Raw genomic sequence first — 6,454 nt, 5'->3', positions numbered from 1 at the left:
GCTTCTTTACTGTCTCAACCTCATCTTTTTCAAGTATTTACAATATTGCCACTGCAATGAATAGTGGCAACAACCTTGTACGAACTGTTTGGAGCTTTTATTGCCCTTTAATGCACGTAAATCTCTTTACACTCTCTCTGTTTCAATTGTTATGAACTAAAAACAACATTTCTTTCACTTTCTCTCTATATTCATCCAAAAAACTCAAGCTTTTGATTCAAAATATGGGCTATGGTTGACAGAGCCATATTTCTTTCGTTTTTACTTACGGTTGCTTTCGTTTGAGGTTCTGGGTGGTTGGAGAAGACCTTGTGTGCAAACGAAGTCATCTCACCTAGTTTAAGGTACGAATTTGAATTTTTTTTCAAGATCTGTTCGCGTAGAAGACTTACTAGTAAGTCATCTGTATGTAGAAGACTTACTGATGAGTCTTCTGGTCAAACGGACGACTTAAATTAAGTCGTCCAGCTTTGTTTGTTAAAAAAAAACACTTCAGACGACTTATATATACGTCGTCTATGAGAAACGGGCTAGTTTTGCATTTGACCGAATCGTGTCAGATCTTTGACTATTTCTGGACGACTTATAATTCAGTCGTCTCTGGGAAAGTTAAAATTTCAATATTTTATGAAAACTTGACGACTTACGTGTAAGTCGTCCTAGGTTAGTTTTGTAATTGAAAAATAAAACTTCATAATTTAACTTTAACCAGACGACTTAATATAAAGTCGTCCAGCTAAACGACTTAATTTAAGGTCGTCCGGGATAAGCAAGGTTTGACCAGAAAATTGGGAAAAATTCTGGACGACTTTGCTTTCCCCGGACGACTTTAAATTAAGTCTTCTGGAGGGACGACTTTATATTAAGTCGTCTGGTTAAAGTTAAATTATGAAGTTTTATTTTTCAATTACAAAACTAACCTAGGACGACTTACACGTAAGTCGTCAAGTTTTCATAAAATATTGAAATTTTAACTTTCCCAGAGACGACTGAATTATAAGTCGTCCAGAAATAGTCAAAGATCTGACACGATTCGGTCAAATGCAAAACTAGCCCGTTTCTCGTAGACGACGTATATATAAGTCGTCTGGAGTGTTTTTTTTTAACAAACAAAGCTGGACGACTTAATTTAAGTCTTCCGTTTGACCAGAAGACTCATCAGTAAGTCTTCTACATACAGATGACTTACTAGTAAGTCTTCTACGCGAACAGATCTTGAAAAAAAATTCAAATTCGTACCTTAAACTAGGTGAGATGACTTCGTTTGCACACAGTGTCTTCTCCAACCACCCAGAACCTCAAACGAAAGCAACCGTAAGTCAAAACGAAAGAAATATGGCTCTGTCAACCATAGCCCATATTTTGAATCAAAAGCTTGAGTTTTTTGGATGAATATAGAGAGAAAGTGAAAGAAATGTTGTTTTTAGTTCATAACAATTGAAACAGAGAGAGTGTAAAGAGATTTACGTGCATTAAAGGGCATTAAAAGCTCCAAACAGTTCGTACAAGGTTGTTGCCACTATTCATTGCAGTGGCAATATTGTAAATACTTGAAGAAGATGAGGTTGAGACAGTAAAGAAGCCATTTTCGAAAAAAAAAAAAATGTTAATGGCATTTTCGTAGATAAAATGCAGGTGTAGGGTTAAAATCTCAAAAAAAAAAAGAGTCAAAAGAAAAGGTTAGTTTTCTGTTTGACTCCAAGTTTTGAGTCACTTTTGCAAAAAGCCCTATATTTTATAATTAATATACATATATATATATATCTTTAAAGTTGGGATAATATTATAATAACTTTAATTTTTAAAACTATTTTATTAATTTCGTAATTAATAGTATATTACTATTATAAAATAATACTAGTTCAAGGAAAAATGAAATAATTATTTTGGTAAGCCATTTTAATCAACTAAGTTATTTTAACTGTATATAGAGAATCATTAAAATGAAATTTGTTTATTAGAATCATTAAAATCCTATATATATAAAATTTTAAAATTTAGATACATTATTTTAATTTTTAACTTTTAAACTGAAACTAATATAATCTTATAGTTTCATTAACCAAACCATTTTAGACACCTCAAAAAACAATTGTTAAACATTCACTATGAGGCATTTTTAGCTTAAATTTGAACGTTAGAAATTATTTTAATGTTTTTTTTTTCCAATATAGTTTATGTTCGTTTGGGTTGATGGTTTACAGATTCTCAACCTTTTTGTGAGTTTCAGTGTTAACCTCATTTGTGGTCGGATTCGGACCGATCGCCAGTACAGTTCAGTTTGGAAGCACTGGTTAAAAGAAAAACGAAATCCAACTCATAAGAAAAAGTTATCATTTTATAACTCTCAAGATGCTAACAAATAACGTCGGAGATCAAAAATGCAAAAATATACAAACGTTCCTCCCTTCTTCTTTTTTTGTTATAACTCTGCGGCTGGAGCTTTCCAACTCCAATGTTTGTGACGCAACATTTTTTTTTGGATAAAATGTGAATTAATACCAAAAATGAAACATTTTACAACAGCTCGGCAAAGCTAAAAAGCTACAAAAGACCCAAAAAAGTGGAAAAAGTCTAATGTTAACTCGGAGGAAGCAGCTTGCTTCAGAATCATAAGCTCTTAGTCATATCTAAACCAGGTGGAAAACATAGTCTGGAATCTTTTCCTGTCACGGCGAGCGAAAGCGATGTCCCTTACGTATCTATCTAACTGTTTGAACACAGCAGAGTGAGGTTGCGGGTTCCCAGCATGTAATCTTTAGTTCATTTCCCTCCATATCAGATAAACCGTGGCCTGAGTTGCAATATGCTTAATGGTGAAAAGGTGTTTTCCCCTTGCAGCATGTAACCAATGGATCAAAGCTGACCAATTCTGCATCCGCATACGAGGCACTCCCAGCTTCGTAAACAACTTACTCCAAATGTCTTTGTTGTACTCACACTCCAGGAACAAATGATCTCTTGATTCATAGAACCGGTTGCACAAAACACAAGTGTCATGAACATCAATACCCCAAGTGGCAAGTCTCTGTCTGACGGGAAGTCTATCCAGGTGAGCCACCCAAAAATTAAAGGCATGCTTGGGAATGCAGCCTTTAAACCAAACAGATTGAGTCCATAAGAGCTTGGGGAATTTAGGACGAAGATGCTCCCAAGTTAACCCAGAGGAGAAGTCAGGGGACGTAGAGCCTGGAATGACCCAAGAGAAAACACCATGACCTTGAGCTAGGGTGGGAAGAGGGTGAGCAATCAGACAGTCGCGAGCTTCTGCAACTCTACGATGTCTAACACGGCGAGAAGGGACTCTCCATCCCAAGGCAGTGCAGGCATTAGCAACATTGCTAGTTATGGGAATTCCCATCAAAAGGGGACCATCATGGCCAACAAAAGGAAGTAGCGGACCTATGGGCAACCAATGATCAAACCAGAACTTAGCGGTATCCCCATTTCGCACAGAGCATCTCAAGAACTTCTAAGCTAGGGGGCGCAGAGAGGCAAGGCTTTTCCAGATCCAAGAGCTATTGGCCGTAGCTGGTGCACTCCAGAAGCTGTGCTTCTTTAAGTTGTGCTTTCTCATCCAGGCAACCCACAAAGAATCAGATTTGGAGAAGAGAGGCCAGATAAGTTTCAAGTTAAGGGTTTTATTCCAGAGACTGAAGTTTCTTAATCTCAAACCTCCTTCTTCCTTAGGCTGACAGACAGTGCTCCAAGCAACTTTCACTCCATGTTTCTTTGCAATATCACTAGACCACAGGAAATGATTACACATACCTTCAATCTGCTTGATACAGGCTTTTGGCAGCATGAAAGCGGAGATCCAAAAATTGACAGTGCTGCAGATAACTGAAGAGATTAACTGTAACCTACCATCAAAAGACAGGGCTTTCATTGTCCAGTGATTGAATCTATTGGAGATTGCATCCAGCAAGGCTGTCTTGATCCTCAGCATCTGTTCCAGCCGTGTACAAAGCAGTTTTTTCTCTGTTCATTTCTAGACCCGAGAGCCGATGGAAAGTTTCCAGAGTTGAGTTGAGCCCGTTTAAAGAAGCGTATGAGCCGTCAAAGAAAACCATCACATCATCAGCAAATGCAAGGTGAGAAATTTTGGGATCATGCCCCTTAGGGGGCTATCCAATGCTTCTATCTTCGAAATTTCGTTCAAGAAGCCTCCCGAACACCTCCATTTCAATGACGAAAAGATAGGGTGAGATGGGGTCCCCCTGTCTTACACCCTGCTCCCCTTTAAAGAAACCACAGAGAATGCCGTTGACCTTGATTGAGAAGCTGGTGGTAGTTATACACTGCTGGATCTAATTGATGAGGTGGGAGGAAACTGAGCTGCTTTCAGAACTTGTAAATTAAATGAAGTCCCACCGCAGAGAGTCAAAAGGTTTCCGAAGATCCACTTTGAGGACTCCCCGACTAGACACATTTTTCTGGTTGAACTTCTGGACCATTTCCATGGCCAGCAAGACATTCTCAATAAGCAGACGCCCTTTGACAAAAGCTGATTGATGAGGAGATACCATGGAAGGGAGAATAAGCTCAAGCCGCTTTGCAATAATCTTAGAGATTATCTTGTATAGGACATTGCAGAGAGAGATAGGCCAGAAACCTCAGAGATCTTGTCGGCATTCACCTTCTTAGGAATGAGGGTGATACAGTATAGTTCCATTGCTTGAGCATCTGCCCATTGCGGAAGAACTCTTGAACAGCCTGAGTTACCTCTGGTCCAGTAATATCCCAAGTTGCTTTCAGGAACTCTGCATTAATTATATCCATCAGGCCTCGGAGCCTTATGAACAGGAAGAGCAAAAATCATTTCTTTTATCTCTGCAGTAGAAACCTCAGCAATCAGCATGCTTTGCATCTCTGTTGTACAACGGAAAGCACTAAGAGAGCCGATAAGATCACAGTCCGATGTTGTAAGGGGAGTGGATTCCTTTCCCAGAAGGTCTTTGAAAAATTCAACACAATGATTCTCAATCTCCAATTGATATCTTGCATATTTCCATTGTGTTATCCATTCACCCATGTGCATTTTGATCATATAGACTAGGATTTAGCCATGTTTAGGTTGCATTTTGCATGCATGAGTCTTTATTAGGTATTGGAGTACCACATGGAGTTCTTGGGGATATTTGGGTGCGTTTGGAGTTCAAAAGAGGTGATTAAGGTGATCATTGGACGACCAATGCATGGGAGCGACCCTACCGGAGCGACGCCATGAAACTCGCTCGCCATTTACGCTTCGGAGCGACCTTACCAGAGCGAGACCCCGAGGTCGCTCGCAATTTACGCTTCGGAGCGACCTCCAAGAGCGACAAGGCGAAGTCGCTCCAGCTCCTAGAGTGACCTCACCACAGCGACACCCAGAGGTCGCTCGGGTTGTGTCGATTTGAGAGCGACGAACAAGCCGGGAGGGACGAACAAGCCGGGAGCGACGTCTCACAGCGACTACCTGAGGTCGCTCCCAGCACCCAGAGCGACCTCCCGGAGCGACGTGTCGAGGTCGCTCCGCGTCGTCTATTTGGTCGAACTTATGATTTATCAAGGGCTTTTTGGTCATTTTGTTATGCACATTTTACACTTTCTAAACCTATGTTTAAGTACCTTTTGTAAGCCATTGGAGGCTAGATATCTTTATCTTGGAGAAAACCACCAAAAACCTCTTGAAAAAGTTCATCTCTTTGATTCATTTGATCATATGTTATCCTATTGATTTCTAATCTATTATCTGTATTTCTCTACATGAATTTATATGTATTTCTCTACATGATTAATCTGAAATCCAATATGGGTTTAAGAGGAATCATGAAGAGTAGTGAGTAATCCATTCTTGAATTCATGGGTTAGGGAGATTAAAGATGATTAGGCTAGATCTAGGATGTTATAGTGTAGATCCTTCTTATTTCTTGCTAGTAGAGTATTCATAATGCATTTTCTGAGCTGACCTCTCAAAAGTTGATCTTTAGGCATTTCCCACCCACAAGGTGTTTGATGAAATGTCTGAGACAACTCTCTAAGCTTTTAACATATTTTACCAAAGACATTTGTTGTTAAAGGAGTTAAGATAGCCAATAGACTTGTTAGTAATGATTGCTTTCATATTATTCAACCAAAGACATTTGATGTTTGAAATATGTTAGTAAATGAACATTCATCTAGACATAGAGTTTGTTTAAGATTGTGTCTAAGCTTAAGGTTGATAGTTTGATTGATCATTTGCCATCCTTAGTTCGAAACTTGATCACCCAAGGTCTAATCCCTATACCCATGAGTTCTCTTTTATCATAACCAAAGAAAGTCACTTCTTTTATTGTTTTATTGTTCTGTTCTTGCATTCTATTATTAGTAATAGTTTAAAATCATCCATATTATCGGTTGCACTTAGATTAAGTACGTACTTGCATTCTCGGTGCTTTGAAATCTCTTAGAATTGGTTCGACAATCT

Source organism: Brassica oleracea, chromosome C6, assembly GCF_000695525.1.
Source record: "Brassica oleracea var. oleracea cultivar TO1000 chromosome C6, BOL, whole genome shotgun sequence".
Taxonomy (NCBI): Eukaryota; Viridiplantae; Streptophyta; class Magnoliopsida; order Brassicales; family Brassicaceae; genus Brassica; species Brassica oleracea.
This window is presented reverse-complemented; position numbering follows the sequence as displayed.